Raw genomic sequence first — 17964 nt, forward strand, 5'->3', positions numbered from 1 at the left:
CTGTAAGGCGCCTTGAAGCGTGCACCCTCAACATTCATCTTTGCGCATCTGTGAAAGGTAAACTCTTGAGCAAACTCTGAACCAGACGCTCAAACTCCAGCTAGGATTAGGGGTTGCATTCCCACGCTACTTGAACACTTTGTTTACGCTCAGTGCTGGATTTTGGGAACTTTAGGACGAGTGGGACTTTTCTCCTATCTGTCAATTCGTTTTGTTTTGGAGACTCTTGGCTGTCTGTGTTGTATAGTGCAGCGTGAAGAAAACGTTTTCGAAAACTGTGCCGGCTCAAAAGTTGTAAGAAATCCTCTCCAGCTCTTTTAAGTCTCTTCAGTTTTGTCATTTAAAGTGAAACTAGATGTATAACTGGAGCCTCACTTATGCAAATGGTGAGGCTCCAGTTCGACATCTAGTTTCACTTTATATGACAGAAGTACGTCAGACTGCGCCGGACTGGGGGATCATTTCCGGTTATTTTTACCATCTTAAACATTTGAAATCCTCCCCTATGCAATTGTGACACTTCATCTTGGCTCCACCTAGGACACTCTTCAATCTTCCATCACTTCTCTCTTCTCCCGCAACACTCTCGTCTGTCGGCAGTATGTGGCGTCTTTGCATTACCACCAATCTCACCACAGCAAGAAAGCAACGGGTTTTGGCAAGAGAGGAGGAGACTGCCTGGCCCGAACGGGGATCGAACCCACGACCTTGGCGTTATTAGCACCACGCTCTAACCAAATGAGCTAACAGGCCTCGTGCCTGCTGTCCTCTCTGTGCTGCAAAAAATGGAATTCAGGGAAGTTTCTTTTGTCCTTCTTTGAATAGAAAGCCCTGCAATTCAGTGTACGGGCTTTCTCGTGCTGTTTAATGGTTCTTCAAAAATTCAAATTCAAATCCTACACTGGCCTGAAGTGCCCCCCCCATTTCACAGCATTTTTCAGCTGATTTCAAATGTACCTAAAGGAGAAGCATTATTGAAGACCATCAATTACCAAGAGCTTTTGTCAAAGGTTTTGGTGGTCACTTTTAATGACCACAGAGAGCTATGACCTCGGTTTTACATCTCATCCAAAAGACAGCGCCTTTTTACCACACAGCGTCTCCGTCACTATACTGGGGCATTGGGACCCGCACAGACCTCAGGGTGAGCGTCCCACCGCTGGCTCCATTAACACCGCTTCCAGCTGTAAGCTTTGCTTTTCCCTGTAGGTCATCCTCATCCGGGTACTGACCTGGCTCACAGCTTCTAAGCTTCAGTGGGTTTTCAGTTGCGAGTTGAAAGGGGATGCAAGTGATGGAGCCGCTCGCTGCAAAAGCCACTGCATTGGCCAGGAATCGAACCCGGGCCTCCCGCGTGGCAGGCGAGAATTCTACCACTGAACCACCAATGCACGCTGCAAGGGTCTACAAAAAAGACGCTTTTTTACCACTCTGTGCTGGATGTTGGGTCCCAAGGGAACTTCTGGACGAGTGAGAATTTTCTGCTATCAAAATTTGGTTTCGGAGACTTTTGGCAGCCTACAGATGCAGCCATTCAAAATGCGCGGGCGATACCGCATTATTTTGCGGTACGCTGTACGCAGTCTACCGCAAGCTACCGGTAAATACCGCGAGTTACCGTAAATTCTCCTATAATACGACAAGCAAAATAATAGTATCTGGAATTTCCGCAAGGTGGAGCTAATAAAGCTCAACCTCTCATGTTTGAGCTGTGGCCATCAAAGTCTTTAACGAAGATATTACTAATAGTATTAATAATGAATGACCTTGGACAAGCTGTAAGTGTAAACTCAAAGTATTGCCCTCGTCAACATTCTTTTTTTCATTGACCGTCTTTGTAAAAGTAACACCACAGCATTTCGCAATCACGCATTTGTTTCCAATCATGCAAAGTACAGTAATTTTTGAGAATCGATTCACCATGCCTTTCACATGCTCATAAAAGAGATTGATTTAGGAACATAAACATATTACCGTATGAAAACTGTACTGTATACAGTATGTATATGTATATTTAATGTCTTAACTGTGCCCGTTTAAGTATTGAATATTCATATCTGATTTTACCACTGAAGGGAAATCTTAGTAGCTGAGCATAAAAAGAATAGGAGCATACTGCAACGCGTGTGAAGGCCATAAACGATATTAATTTTGGAACATAAACATACAGTATATGGCTGGTCTCGGTACTTTAAAGAAAACATACACGAAACATGGTTTCATTATGACCAGAATCGGTCTTGAGATATTTTTAACTTGATTTACAGTATTTGAGAGGTATGTCTTAACACCGATACTACAGTGCTTAAGTACTGCTCACGTATATGTTTCTAGGTTTATATTATGCATTTCATACGGTCAAATTACTTTTGAGCAACTAATAAGAAGCGCGAAACGGTATGCGTTTTAGTTTCGTTTTGTGCAGGGACCCGTGGATTGATTAGAGATATCAAGTACATACAAGTCATTTTTTAAATGTTGTAGTTCGTCTTGAAAAAATGTTACGAGTACATCATCTATCAACAATTACACAGGTTCTGTTTCCATATTGCGGATTTTGGTTACGTAATATTATTTTCTAGATTTCACGTTGTGAATATATGATTTGGGCAAACAGAGCCGCAAAGAAGTACATTATGGGTTGTTGTTGTTTTTTTTGCAGTTTTATCTAGAACAAGCGATGCTTAAACCTTTGTCTGATTCTTGTGAAACTATCCACACGACAGTTACAGTACCTAGGAGTTGACTTCAGTGATGTCACTGATGGGATGTTTCTAAAAATCCATCCTCTGTAAAACGTCTTCTCTAGTTGTCCTGCATATGTATTCGCTAATGAAGCTGTGTGTTCTGAGCCTGGATCTCTACATTTCTGTATGAACCAGCTTAGAGGGCTAAAGACAGCTTGTGTTTAAATTGAGTGTAAGGCAATTTATGCTTCTAAAGTCATGGTCAGCATTTATTATTGTACTGTGCTGTAAACTTGTTCTGTGCCTAGTCACATTATTTTATAGCGTTTATATAGTGTTATCAAATCCGGTGGCGCTGTGTGTTAGTTTCCTGACTCCCATGTCACATGGTCTGTGATTGAAACCTGTGAAACCGGTTTAATTCGTCACAGCCAGCACTCCGGCAGAGAGGGGGTTGTGCTCGTAAAGTAGAAGCAGGCGAGATTTCCAGCGAAAGACACCTCCCCCCCACCCTCATACGATTCGCATTGTAATTACACATTCTAATTGTATTACACATTGTACACATGCTTAAAAGAGAAGAGAGAAAACGCAAGCCTTCTTCAGGTGTGAGGGTCTTCTGCTCAGAATGAAACGCTAAAATGTAATGTAGGCTCTGAATGGGTTCAATTATGATTTGGGCTTGATTAAGGTCGCTGCCTTTCATCTAAAACCCTACTTGAATCCTTCTAAACTAAAAATCAGTGTTAGTGAGTTCTAAATAAAGAGGTATCCAGGTAACAGTGAAACGGGCGGACAGTCTGGGGAGATCGCCTGTTTTCCATGTAAATAGTTCCCTGGTTCCGCACCCCTTGGTGTTTCTCTCGCTCTCTCTCGGGTCACCTGATCATTAGCTCGAAAGATTTCAGTGCTTTGTGTATATTCTAATGGTAGTGGGGGCAGGGTGTGTGGGAACAGGTTTGGTTGAAATTGCATTGGAGATCTATGTTCTTCACACCCGAAACATTTTCTCTGAAAGTATTTTCTTCGCAGTTTAACCGATCTTGTTACAGCATGTTACAGTTTACTATTATTAACCATATTAATTTTAAGTGCTTAATGCCATTTTTTGACCAGGCACGAATATTCTTAAGTCCATATCTTCGCAAGGGAATCAGTGCGAATTGCAATACTAATTAAATTAAAACTACTAACTACTAACTAATACTAATTAAAACAAACCAGAAACGTGTTGTTCTGTCTAATGACATTACAAGTGGAAAGATTACAGATTTTAATCGTCTTTAATTTTGTTACGTTATACATTTTAGAAACGTTTCATCCATACAAACACCACAAAACTATTTTCGATTGTATTTCTGAATAGTATGTTACACTTAGTTCACTGTTTTAAATACATCTAATTAAGAAAGTTAGGTGTTAGCATAAACTATTAGCAATCAATAATATTAAATTTAGCACTGTAATAAGATGTTGCACTTTCCCCCGCATCTTGTAAAAATATATTTTCATTGTTCAAATATACATTAAGTCTGACTATCATATAATAAGTTAAATACAAAACTAAAGAAAAAATAGGGTTAAATATAATTCAAAATATTTTGCTAACAATGTTAACTGTTTATGAATAATAAAATGTATTAACTAAGGAGTAGGATGGCACAGTTGTTAGTATGTTTTTTGTTTTGTTTCTTTTTCATAAATACAACAGTAGTACCTGATGTCTCAGTGGCTTTCAAAATTAAATCATGCATGCAAACCTGTGAACTAGAAAGATAACTAAGATATTGTCATGGAAATATAACTATCAAGGAAGCCACAAAAGAGAGTTCTCACCTGAGTAAGGTCTTTATTTCAATATTGCAATATTGGGAGCCCTGCTGCCACTTCGCAAAGTGCAACCAGAGACTCAATTTGTTACAAGCAGTACAGGGTTTTTATAAGACGTTGCGCTGTAAAAAAGTTCAGCACTTGGTCCCTTCTAAAACTTCCCCTTTCTCTAAGAGAAAACAGATTACATCATAGAGCGAGAGAAGAAAAACTAGATTTGTTATTCAAAGCTTATCGGTTACTTTCAGCTAATTCTAATGACCCAGACAGCATATATTGTTTTGGTACATTGTCTTCTAAACTAACCTAAACAGTATACTTTGTTGACGAACTGTTTTCTAAAATTCTGCACGCACTGTAGCACAGCAGTTACATCCTTGAAATATATTATCTAAAAGCACCAATATATTTTTTTCAAAGCTCTCTACATTTTTAAGAATCAATTTACTTATTAGATTTCCACTTCAATATCCATCCATTTATAATGGTGGCGAAGTGGTTAGCATTGCTATCTTGCAGCTGAAGAAAGATGTGAAGACGGGGGTTTGAATTTAATCCTTTCTGTAGGGGGTTTAGACTTCTAAGTCACAAGCTGGGGTTTATGGCAGGAAAGGGGGTTAACTGATAAGGATTGCAGATGCAAGCTAGGAACCCCCCTGGGTGTAATGTTAAACTGACCATTTGCCCAGAACATCGTAAACTGACCAAATACCATGAACCCCCCTCTTTACCATCAGACCGAGTGACGTCAGAAACGGAGAAGAAAACACTATATAACCCAAAAGTTTGTAACAGTACGTTGAACAATGCTTCGGTTTTGTTGTTTCTTGCGGGAAACAAGACTTCGGCTTTATTGTTCCTTGCATGCAATAAACTCATCTGTTTTACTTCATCTCAGGATCAAGAACCTTATTTCTTCTGTTACAACAAATTTGGCGTAGTCGGCGGATGCTCCAGAAGGCGCAGAACTTCCCATCGGCAGGAGAGACGGTCAGCGCGCACATAACTAAGAGGTAAGGACTCCTCTTTTATTTAAAAGTCCCGACTCTCTCTGACCGATTGGGAAATCTCTGCTCCCTGCGAGAATCGCCCGAGATGACGGAGTAAACGTGAGTTTCTGAATTCCTCTGGCCCGGGGAAGGCACCGGTGTATGTAATGGGTTGGTTGCTGTAAGCCCAGAATTTGGTCTGGCAGGGGTTCCGCGGTATTGTGTACAGGCGTTCGAAGCTGGTGTATGCCTTAATTGCGCGTGGAGTTTTGAACGGGTTTTGGACCCTTACCGTGAAGTTCAGGACTGGTGTGGGTCTTAATTGCACCCGGAGTTCTGAAGGTCAGAACTGGTTTGGGTCTTAATTGCACCCGGAGTTCTGAGGCTCAGAATCGGCGTGGGCCTTAATTGCGCCCGGGGTTCTAGAGCAAGTGGTGCATTAAATGCACGTAGTTCAGGACTGGTGTGGGTCTTAATGGCACCCGGAGTTCTGTGGCTCGGGATCGGTGTGGGCCTTAATTGCGCCCGGGGTTCTGGAGCTGAGTGGTGCATTAAATGCACGTATAATCCAGGATTGGTGTGGGCTTTAATTACGCCCGGGGTCCTGAGATTAGCTACGCCTTGATCGTGCACAGATTGGAGTGGCGTGGTTTCTGGCGTGGCGTGGGTTTTTTTGTTTTAAAGGAAACAGGAGTAGAAGAGATATATGCATGTATGTTTTTGGTGTTTTCCTTGTTTGTGAAATACATATACACACGCACGACACTAACATAAACACACCTCATAATAAAAGAGCAAAGCATTAAGTAGCAGGATTTAAAGGACGTTGAGACCCGAGAATCGCCCTGATTGAGCTCAGTGCGTAAGTCCACCCCGGGGCAAAAGCAGCGATGCTGGCGTTCTGGGGATGGTGAATTACTGATCAAGAAAGGGGGTTTTCGAGGTCTCGTTTCTTACCTGTGAACAGTGCGGTGTAAATCCTCTCTAAAGTCTCTGAGAGGTATTTAGATCTGGAGGTAACAGACGCCTTTGGCTGAATGAGTGCAGGAATGCACAGGTTTTTCAAGTGAAAGCATCCCCCTACTGAATGAGCTGTTACCTCACACACGACAAAAGTAAATCTTAAAGAGACCGAACATGTGCGCTAACTGATGGTTTGAGAAAGTGGTGGAAGGGTCCGTTTAAATATCGGAAAAGTGTAAGTTGACGGAAAAGAAGGAGAAAAATATGGAAAAAGCTGAGTTTGTCAGAGGGAATTTGGGGCGAAGACGCCTGTAAAGAAAGCATATGAGTATTGATTGGCAAAAGCACAAGCATGTAGCTCCCACCCTGGTGCACGGCCGGCACCAGTAGTGGCAGATACATGACGAAAAAGAAAGACATTGGGATGTGACTTAAAAGTGTGTTTACGGGGAAAATAAAAACCCGGAAGAAAATATACTTTACTCGCTACGAAAGAGTATAAAAAAAAAAGCTAAAAGAGGCAGTACAGGAGAATGAGAAACTAAAGAAGGAATTAACTTCTGGTCACGCTGCACTGGTTAATGTGCTGCAGCCAGCGACTAAGTTATATCCTGCTCTCCCACAGGGGAACAAACAGGCAGGAAACGAAAATAATTGGGATCAATTCCCTCAGTGGCCATATGGAGAAGGGGGGTCTGATTGGGATAACACTTGGTATGAGTGTGATAAAGACGGATCAGGGTCTCCCCTGTTAGAGGGAGGGCGCCCGCAGATCTGTACTCTCACTCGAAGTGGGAAAGGACTTGATGTAGCAGGGGCTGGCGCCGTTGATGACAGCGCCACTCTAACACTGTCTCGCACCCCGTCGAGGGGGTCTGCAATCGCACTTACCTTCCCTGATTTCCCCCATACGATCAAATCCAAAACCGTAAGATATTGACCGGTGGGCTAAAGTACCGCACCCGAAATTAGAAATGCAGCGAACCTGGAGTGCGCTTCAGGAATTAAAAGGATTCATGTAGAAGTAAAACAAGAATACAGCACATTGTATTACGAAGAGAAAAATATATTCTCGATGTGTATGTGTGTTTTATGAATTTGTGTGCCGGCATGTATGTGTGTAACTGTGAGTTTTGGTATACTAAATGACGGTGTGAGTGTGTTTAGCCAGCGGGACTGGCTAGAGACGTAACTAAAGAGACTTGACGAAAATCAACTTAAGGAGATTGGAAAATATAAGAGCGTCTGAAACGTATAAGTACAGTACAGGTGGACGTAAAAGTAGTTAAACAGTTTTTGTATTATTATAAATTATTATAAATTGTAATTTATACAATTAGTTGCAATAGTGGAAACAATTTGGTTTTATTCGAATGTCTCGAAACCAGACATGCTGAAACGCTGTAGGTTTAGAATCGAGACTGGGGAGAATAACGTCTTGTGAGAAAATCTGTTTACCTAACGATTAGATCCTGTAAATCCCTTGTAGCCTCCCTAAGTCTGTCCCAGTCCAGTGGATAAAAATGTACTGTTAATGGAGTGTTGGTTTCTCTGTTAGGGGATACTGGAGCACTACTGTCCTGCTTGTTTCACTCCTCTGTTCAACAGTGTACTATAGAGCAATGTATAGGGGAAGATGGCAGGAGGCCACAGGAGTATTGGGACAGCAAGTTTTACTTGCCGAGTACCAGATTTTAATGGGTGGTTTTATTCCAGATCTATTGGGTTGGAATATTATGCATTACAAAGAATGACTATGCAGAACAGGGTATCACGTAGCTTCAACTGGCTGTGATCACTCAGTATGTTGATGGTATTCTGAGTGCTTCCCCTGATGAGGAAAGTCTGAGTTGCTTCAGCTTTAGAGTGTCTAATAGAAGCAGTTATGATAAGGCCCTTTTGTGTCTAGCATTGTGAAATTTTAACAGGGCCTGGGTGCAATGTTTTTTACAGGGTGAGCACAACTCTTAACAGATCTGCTTAAGGGGGGAGTGCAGTACAAGGACAAGATTGCCTTGGTTCCCGCAGCAAAAGCCGCCTTTAATAATTTGAAACAAGTTCTCTTACAGGTGCTGAGACTGGGGTTTCCTCAGATGGATCAACCATTCCTTTGTATTATTGCAAGTTGCTGACAGAGGCCACCCAAGGAGCCCGCGAGCAGGTCCTGGAGGCGTGGGGACCACCACCTGAAGGAGGGCACAACCTCATCCCAGGAGAGTGGGTGTGGATCAGGAAATTTCCTTCACAGGTTCTCCAGCCCAGGTGGGACGGACCCTACCAGATCCTGTTGACAACCGAGTCTGCGGTTCGAGTGGAAGGAAAAGATCGCTGGATCCACGCGCCACACTGCCGACGAGCCTCATCCCCATTTACAGACTCAGAAAGAAATCATTTCTGTTTATAAGAATAATTGTTGCTGTAGGACTATGTTCCGCAGGAATTAATGATCATCTCTCCCACAAAGGAGAACATGGAATTAATTCCTTTTTAGGCCTCTCCTATCTGACAGCTAAGAAAACCAACCAAAGTGCCTGCTGGGTGTGTGCCACATTACCCAAATATGTACAGGGAGGACTTCCTATGGGAGCCATTCCTTGGCGTCTCGAGGAAGTCATAGGCATGATCATTTGGAGGGATAATTTAGGAGATTTTAATATGACAAACTATGGGGGGTTGCCATAACACGACTTTAACCTGCACAACATTACAATATCTACAGGAGCGAGGCTTAGAGCCCACGAGTTTCACAGGCTCTTACGCTCCTAAATATAACAGAAGCCATACACCACCATACCTGACTCTCAATAAGGAACGTGAGGGAAACATATGTTTTCAGCACACTAATTGGTCTGCACTTGGTTGGATGGAGTCGTTGCAACCTTACCATCGCTGCAAATATATCCACCTCTACCTTCCAAATTCCAGGATGGGATCGGCACACCCCACAATTCAGTATAAGCTTCTTATTTTCAGAGGCATGGGGAGCGCCAAACGGAACATCTTTCATTTGTGGAAAACGAGCCTACCCATGGTTGCCAGCCCAGTGGTCTGGCTCGTGTTATTTAGGATATGTGGTTCCTCATATCCGTGTTCAAATCCACAGCCCCTTCGGACCTAACCACAGACCACAAAGAAAATTGGCTGATTGGGAATATTATTTAGGTATAATATTTCCACAAGCCGGCATGAACTTTCTGAGTCGAGAGTTAATTCAAATGGCCTCGACTTTAGAAGAATTAGCAAATTCTACCTCATCTAGTCTGAAGGCTGTTAATGATGAGATGGTAGCCCTCAGAACAGTGGCCATGCAGAACCGACTAGCTTTAGATTATGTACTGGCGGCCCAAGGAGGAACTTGTGCAGTAATTGACACTGAATGCTGCACATATATTCCTGATAATTCTGAGCACGTCTCAGATCTGGCCCAACACATTTACAATGAGGGACAGAAATATCAGGACTATTATACTGAAAATTGGGGAATTGGGTCTTGGGTAAAGTCTGTGTTTGGGGCCTGGGGTGGAACCTTTTTATAGTGTGTATCTGTAGGAGTAGTATTGTTTATATGTATAAATTGTAATCATCACATTCACAAAAACATGTATCACATCTTGCTATAACCGTGGAACGTACAATGACATGGCAATACATACCTGTTCGCCAAGAAAGGAAAGATCTGCCCTGACATTGTATGTATAAAAATAGGCTACACTGACGTATGCCATATTTTATAAGGGGGGAATGAAGAAAGATGTGAAGACGGGGGTTTGAATTTAATCCTTTCTGTAGGGGGTTTAGACTTCTAAGTCACAAGCTGGGGTTTATGGCAGGAAAGGGGGTTAACTGATAAGGATTGCAGATGCAAGCTAGGAACCCCCCTGGGTGTAATGTTAAACTGACCATTTGCCCAGAACATCGTAAACTGGCCAAATACCATGAACCCCCCTCATTACCATCAGACCGAGTGACGTCAGAAACGGAGAAGAAAACACTATATAACCCAAAAGTTTGTAACAGTACGTTGAACAATACTTCGGTTTTGTTGTTTCTTGCGGGAAACAAGACTTCGGCTTTATTGTTCCTTGCATGCAATAAACTCATCTGTTTTACTTCATCTCAGGATCAAGAACCTTATTTCTTCTGTTACAACACAGCACTGGGGTCCTAGGTTCAATTCCTGCCATCCTGTGTGTGAGGGGTTTACATGTTCTCTCTGGGTTAGATGGTTTTTCTCCATATGTGTGATATGACTCCCTCTCGCACTCCAAAACATACTGGTAAGTTAATTGGTTTATGGGAAAACTGGCCCTGGCGTGTGTGTGTTTGTGTCTGTCTGTCCTGTGATGGACTGGCGCTATGTCCAGGGTGTATTCTGCCTTGTGTCCTTTGCTTACTGGGATAGGCTCCAAATCCTCTGTACTGGATAAAGAGATTAGAAATATGATTAGAAATATGTAAACATATAGTCTGTTAACTTCATCATCTTCATCAAAAGTATGCCTAACCCCATTAGGAAGTGTTCTTGTTATAAGTGTATTCCTCAGCTTTCCCCAAATTATCTTCTTCTTGCCAACATCTCTAGTCTTTTATCCTGCAATAACTCAGCCAACACTTAAATCTCCAAAAGCTGCTTGTGTTAATTTCTTTAAATCACAAATATCATGTGTAAATACTGGCCATGTAATACTCTGCATTGTGGAATAATAGTTTATTTTAAAGGGAACTAGAGAAATCAAGAAAGGCTTTTTTTCTAGAATTAATAAATGCACATCCTGTTCACTGGGGAAATTAAATCCACACTGAGCAATCTTCAATATGTTCAGAATATGACGGCAAGAATCCTATCAGGGATGCATTACACCTGTTTTCAAGTCCTTGCACTGGTTACCTATCAGATTTCGAGTCAACTTCAAAATCCTTATCCTCCTTATATACTGTCCTACAACTGTTATTATTGATCACCGAATTATTGTACTTGACATGACTTCATTCAGCCTTTCCTGAACGTCTATGACAGGCAGAGAGAGTGCTGTTTCTGGTGCGATCTTTTGCAGCTGACATTTCACTGTTTTAAACGAACAAGAAATTAGATTGCTCATAAATCAGTTATTCTATATAAACACAGCGTAATTGCCCTCCGAAAATCCTCTTTTTCTTGTTCGTTTTAGAGACCTCGATCGAAACTGATTTTAGATGTCAGAAAGGATTTATTTTCTCTGTATTTCCTACATTGCTTTGTCGAGATTTTAACTTTATATCTAACTTTATATCTAGGCTCAGATTTCAACTATAAATCGTACAGTAATTAATAGCAGTAAATACTGATGTTTTGCGCCCTCTTACCACAAAAATATATGTTTTGTAGCTAGGATTAACTTTATTTCGTACGCGTAGCTACTCCGATTCAGACACCGAACAGTTAAAGATGGCGGCAAATCAGACACCCAGAGGGGGGAGGGGGGGGGCGTCTTCTCGCCTCCATAACTAAAATGCCAAATAGGAGTGGCTTAAGCGACATACACAGTCGTGTAACTGACAGATTGAGGTAGCCTATCGTGTAAATTTCGCTTTGTTGCTGATAGGTTAAGCTTTCGAAACTCTGCCCCAAAGTCATGTGACTGATTTTTCGCCCTGTTTCGTTGGTTAAACGCAATGATCACAAGCACCACCATGGTAACTGGGATGTGTAGTTTTTAATTCCGTTTGAATTATAACTGTACGTACTGTCTTCATATTTGGCCAGGGCTTTAAAGAGAAGGCGCGCCAAAAAATTTCGGTGCCGTCGTCTCCGCTTTAAAGGTACCCCCGTGCTGGAAGAATTTGACCTCGGAACGTTTGCCCAGCGTAGTTATAGTGGACATAAAAACAAGAGTTCGCTGGCATTATATCCTAGAAGACACAGACCGGCACCAGACCGGTAAATGCTTGATGAACTAGGGATTGGACAGTTTCCAAGTGCTTGTACAATCGATGGAAATGTTCAAATAAATGTGCAAAAGAAATAAAATAATCATTTATTTCTTTATCATATTGGCTAGCTAATGTCCTCTCTTTGCTAGTAAGTGGCTGTGTTTCTGCGTTGGGTAGCAACGGGTGACTGTTCTCAGGCGGAAGATGTAAACAGCTTAATTTTCATGTTAAATAATTTTTAAAAATTAAAATTCATTCTATACAGCAATCACATATTTGGGTACTGTTTCATAAAACTTTCATGCTTAAAATGTTTAGGGAGAAATGGAAGACTGGTGTGTATTTTTTCTTTAAACTATCAAGACCAGCCATACACAGTACAGTTTATGTACATACAGTAATGTTTATGTTCCTAAATTAATATCGTTTATGACCTTCAGATGCGTTATGCTCCTCTTCTTTTTATGCTCAGCTACTAAAATTTCCCTTTAGTGGTAAAATTCCATATAAATATTCAAAACTAAGCGGATTGAAATGTTCACAGTAAAGACATTAGTAAAGGTGCACAGTAAAGGCACCACGAGTGCCCCTGTCGGTCATTTTGACCAGCCAATCACTTACCGCGGTGCCCTACGGTGCCCTGCGGGTTGGTTACTGTACTACGGGTTTTTACCGCTCATTTTGAATGGCTGCATCTGTAGGTTGTCTCTCGCAGTGTTCAGGAATTGCATTCCGAAACTGAGTCAGATCAAAAGTTGTAAGAAAAGCACCTATGGTGTCGGTTCTAACAGCTTTATTGATTCGATGTTAAAGGCCGGAAATGGGGCACAAGACACGCGACCGCAAAAAGCGTCGCCATCTGCTTCCAGCTGCAAAATGCCGTTTGCGGACGCTGAAGCATTTGAACTTGAACTTTATTGCCATATGTAACCGGTACTGGTACAATGGAATTCTTACTTACAGAAGGTCTCTCGATTGTAAAACAAGTGTAAAAAACAAGACAAAGTGCAAACAGTGCATCAAGACAATGTACAAACAATAGACAATGTGCAAGTAAACATGTAGACATTTCTTTCCAAGGCAGCGGGTACAAGCGATCTCGCGTTTTAAAACCACCAGGAAAAGAAGAAAGGCACTTTTCCTTGCTTGCGCCAGCACACAACGATGTGAGGAGGACACCGTAGTCGGCAGGATTTGAACCTGCGCGGGGAGACCCCAATGGATTTCTAGTCCATCGCCTTAACCACTCGGCCACAACTACAGCGAGCACCGCTGTTGCTGCGTTCTTGCTACAATCTCACATGGATCGCGAGGCGCCGGCGGAAACATTTTTCAAAGTCAGTCTCCATTAAAAAAAAAACCTTTCCAAAATACAAGCCATGCAGACAGACACGCCTCAGAGGACTTAAGGGTGGCTTCATGTGGGAATGATAAAGTCTCCCCGTCCGGACAGGAAAATGGCACTTTGTTAGACACAAAGAAACAATCAACAACAGACAAATGTCCACAAGCATTTAAGAAGCCGCACCATGTTCTTGCTACAATCACACACGGATCGCGAGACGCCGGCGGAAATCTTTTTCAAAGTCGTTCTCCGTTAAAAAAAAAAAACCTTTCCAAAATACAAACCTTGCAGACAGACACGCCTCAGAGGACTTAAGGGTTGCTTCATGTGGGAATGATAAAGTCTCCCCGTCCGGACAGGAAAATGGCACTTTGTTAGACACAAAAAAACAATCAACAACAGACAAATGTCTACAAGCATTTTAGAAGCCGCACTTGAAATAGCTCTTATATTCATGTTAGACGCAGGAATCGCCTTTTTATTGACGTTCTTACGAACACCATGGAAAGCAAAATAAAGCAAAGCAGAGCAGAACAAAACGAACAAAATAAAACCCTCACGTCCTGCACTTGAATATAATGCCGTTACGTGCCGAAGCGGTATTGGACGTCATCCTAGCACTGCAACCCGGGGCGTACGGTATATGGGAACGAGCACACGTCACAAATCGTCTCTAATCACTCCCTGCACTGTAAGGCGCCTTGAAGCGTGCACCCTCAACATTCATCTTTGCGCATCTGTGAAAGGTAAACTCTTGAGCAAACTCTGAACCAGACGCTCAAACTCCAGCTAGGATTAGGGGTCGCATTCCCATGCTACTTGAACACTTTGTTCAAACCAGGCTGTCCGGACATGAGTTGGCGCGCTCCAGATTTTCTTTTTCTTTTTTTTCCCTCGTACTCGAGGGTCATTTTCCTGTTCCACATCCAATTTCAGCATCTTCCTTGGGAGATGTCAAGCCAGCAAGCCACTGCTGTGCTTCAGTGGCCGGTGTGGAGTTCAGTGGCCCTGTTGTACACGGAAAGCACATTGAGCTCCTTGGACATGAAAAGTTCCAGTTAAAAGCCATTTGTCATCCTTTCTCTTGGTGTCAATGTTGCTATTGTATGTAAAGGTGGCAACTTGCTCAGCGAGCAGGCGGAGCGCACAGCGAATGCAGATGTGTCTGAGTTGTGTGTCCAAGTGGCTGCAAAAGGACAGAGCTCCTGGCGCGCTGTGGCTTAGTTGGTTAAAGCGCCTGCCTGGTAAACAGGAGATCCCGGGTCCGAATCCCAGCGGTTCCTTTTTTTGTTCTGTCTTCTCGAACAGGACTGGTCATTATGGACAACCGCCTACGGCTAGACTTAATTAAATGCAAGTATTCATTTCCTGTCTTGAACGACTTGTTTTTCTTAGAATGCAACTTGCAAAACATGAAATGCAAACCTTGCTAATCAGCGCTCGCGGCTGGAAAACAAAAAAGAAGTCAGCAATGTTTTTTCTTTAACCTTAACCCTGCTAATGGAGAAGAGTTAAACGACCGAGTCTACGTAGCTTAAACGGTCCGCACGTCGGGTTCTTAGCTGAAAGGGTGGTAAATCAGGCTCACCCAGTCCTTAATCTTTTAAAGAGGATAAAAAATTGAACCTAGTCGCCACATCACATACATCCTGTTCAATGATAAGAAGGTGACATCTGTCCTCACTCCAGAGTAAATCACACGTTGAGGGCATTTTTTTTCCACTTTACCGTGAGTCGGGCTCGGCTGCACAGAGGCGAGAGCAGAGCAATGAGGTCACGGGGACAGAGGAGTCACACGCTGGCGGTTTGAACACGCGGAAGATCACTGAGGGATCTACAGTATATGGACCCTCTGTGCGCCACCCGTCCAAACTCTGGACTCTGAATCCTGCCATCCGAGTTTAGATCTCGGCGGAACCTGAGCCGCAGTTCCTTCTTAAAACGTAATCTGGTGAGCATTTCTAGAATCGTACTTGTATAGATGCAGCCTTTAATGTGTTGCTAGGTTAAAATTGATGACTTCTTGAACTTCAGTAGGCAATTGCCCTCTTGATTTCGGATTTAATTGCTTTACTACAGGGGTGCTTTTATGATGACAGAGTCATGTTCAGGTACTTTGCTGGATGGAGGAAGCTCATTTCGGACTCTGTGATCTGCTCACCTGGAAAGGTCTGCTGTACTACTACAAGAGAGAAGTAGAGTCTGGAAGAAGGGACAATTTTATGATGCTTTGGAAGAAAGTGTTTTTTTTTTCTTTGAAATCGAAATGAATCAGAATATCAGTGCAAAGGACAAACTCTTGGTTTGGTTTAAAGAGATATGGTTTTAAACAGACACAATTTAGAAAACAGGTGTTTCTCACTTTTGGAAAAGAATGGACCGGGGGTAATGTTTTACTAGTTGCAGTGCTGAGCTCACTGGGTTGCAGTCGTGCAGTGTGACACCAGGGCTAGTGGCGCAATGGATAACGCGTCTGACTACGGATCAGGAGATTGTAGGTTCGACTCCTGCCTGGCTCGGGTCACTTTTAAACGCATCAGGCTACTCCCTAAGTAGCCTGTGCTACTTACTGTATGTGGGTGTAATCGTACCCAGTACGAGATTTCCTTCATGTAAATGAACTGCACCTGGGCTCAGTACGGTGCTGAGAGCCCAGCGTTGCTGTTCTAATTAGCACGCACTGCATCGGCTATGAACCCGAACATTTCAATTATTCCGATCAGTAAGTCAACACGTAGTCCACATGAAAGGTAGAAATATTCTCTTGTCTGTCTCTTGTTTGTATATAACTGAATGTCCCTGACAATGTACTGTTAGTTTTAATTGAAGAACGGCATTTGTGTTCAAATATAGCAGACAAGTTTACGTAACTGCTCATGCGACACTCAGTTGTAATTAGTCAAGAAATAAAGTCGAACAACAGCTGAGGGTTTGAATGTGAACGTATCAGATTGCAGCGCCTTTTACTTCCATTGACAAATGATAGAGATTCGAAGAGAGATCCTTCAGACTGGCAAGCAAACCCACGGCTTTTTCGGTTTTCTATCTAGGCAACGTTGGTGTCTGCAATAGCATAAATGAAAGCACGATGCAATTTCTGTGGCTACATTTGTTGCACTTCATGCACAGTAAGAGTGTTTCTAACACCAAATAAAAACTCAACAATTAGCGATCACGCCTTCTCCTCAGTTAACCCACTGAAACCCTCGCTGATAAGAATTCTTTACTGCGTGCTTTACGAGCACCTATCTTGTCGGTTCTTTGAGCTTTATTGATCCGATTTTCAAAGGCATAAGTAGAGCACCAGACGTGCGAACGCAAAATGTGTGGTTATCTGAAGAATTGATTTCCGTGGCAGCGGGTCCAAGCGATTTAGCGTTTTTATAGTACCAGAAAAGGAGAAGCGGCACTTCGCCTCTGCCACGCAGGCACACTACAACGTGCGGCAGACGCCGTAGACGGCAGGATTTGAACCTGCGCGGGGAGTCCCCACCAGATTTCGAGTCCATCGCCTTAACCACTCGGCCACGACTACGGCGAGCTTGCCACTGCCGCATTCCTCCTATAATCTAACACGAGTGCGAGGTGGCTGGGGAAACCTTTTCAGAGTCGCTCCCCGTTAAAAAAAAATACCTTTGACAAAATACGTGCCGGCAGACAGACACGCCTCCGAGGGTTTAAGGGTGGCTTCACGTTCAAAGGATAAAGTCTCCCCGTCCTGATGTCAAAATGCAACTTTGGCAGACAGAAAAAACATCAACAAACCACAAATGTGGACAAGGATTTTACAAGCTGCACCACACTGCACTTTGAAAAGCATTTAAATTAGTGTTAGACGCAGGAATTGCCTTTGGTTTACGCGCTTACGAAAGCCCTCAGCTCCTGCAGTTGAATATAATGCCGTTACGTGTCGAAGCAGTAACGTACGTCATCCTACCACTGCAGCACGGGGAATATAGGGAAATGAGCACACGCTACGAATCGTCTCAATCACTCCCTAGAGTTGTAAGGCGCATTGAAGGGTGCACCGCCATCATTAATCGTTGCGCCTCTGTGAAAGGAAAGCTCTTGAGCAGTTTTGAAACAGCTCGGATGAAACACTTGATTGCTTCCATGTGCATCTGGAGTTCATTTCTTATTTTCACTTCACGCCGCCCAAAGCATTTCTAAAACAGGAGATTCGCGTTTGGGAATGCGCCCTGCCCTAAAAATAAAACAGGTCTACGGGTCTGAAACCTGC

General features: G+C 42.8%; 4 non-coding genes across 4 annotated transcripts; 1 reads left to right on the top strand and 3 right to left on the bottom strand.

The window, feature by feature from the left end:
• Positions 1 to 1320: 1320 nt before the first annotated feature.
• On the bottom strand, positions 1321 to 1391 carry trnag-gcc (transfer RNA glycine (anticodon GCC)). The gene has a single exon. It is a non-coding gene; the product is annotated as a tRNA-Gly (tRNA).
• A 12167-nt stretch (positions 1392 to 13558) lies between these two features.
• On the bottom strand, positions 13559 to 13640 carry trnas-aga (transfer RNA serine (anticodon AGA)). Its single transcript has one exon. It is a non-coding gene; the product is annotated as a tRNA-Ser (tRNA).
• A 2530-nt stretch (positions 13641 to 16170) lies between these two features.
• On the top strand, positions 16171 to 16243 carry trnar-acg (transfer RNA arginine (anticodon ACG)). Its single transcript has one exon. It is a non-coding gene; the product is annotated as a tRNA-Arg (tRNA).
• A 934-nt stretch (positions 16244 to 17177) lies between these two features.
• On the bottom strand, positions 17178 to 17259 carry trnas-cga (transfer RNA serine (anticodon CGA)). Its single transcript has one exon. It is a non-coding gene; the product is annotated as a tRNA-Ser (tRNA).
• Between the last annotated feature and the right edge of the window lie 705 nt (positions 17260 to 17964).

Source organism: Atractosteus spatula, unplaced genomic scaffold (genome assembly GCF_055471065.1).
Source record: "Atractosteus spatula isolate fAtrSpa1 unplaced genomic scaffold, fAtrSpa1.hap1 Scaffold_4, whole genome shotgun sequence".
Taxonomy (NCBI): domain Eukaryota; kingdom Metazoa; phylum Chordata; class Actinopteri; order Semionotiformes; family Lepisosteidae; genus Atractosteus; species Atractosteus spatula.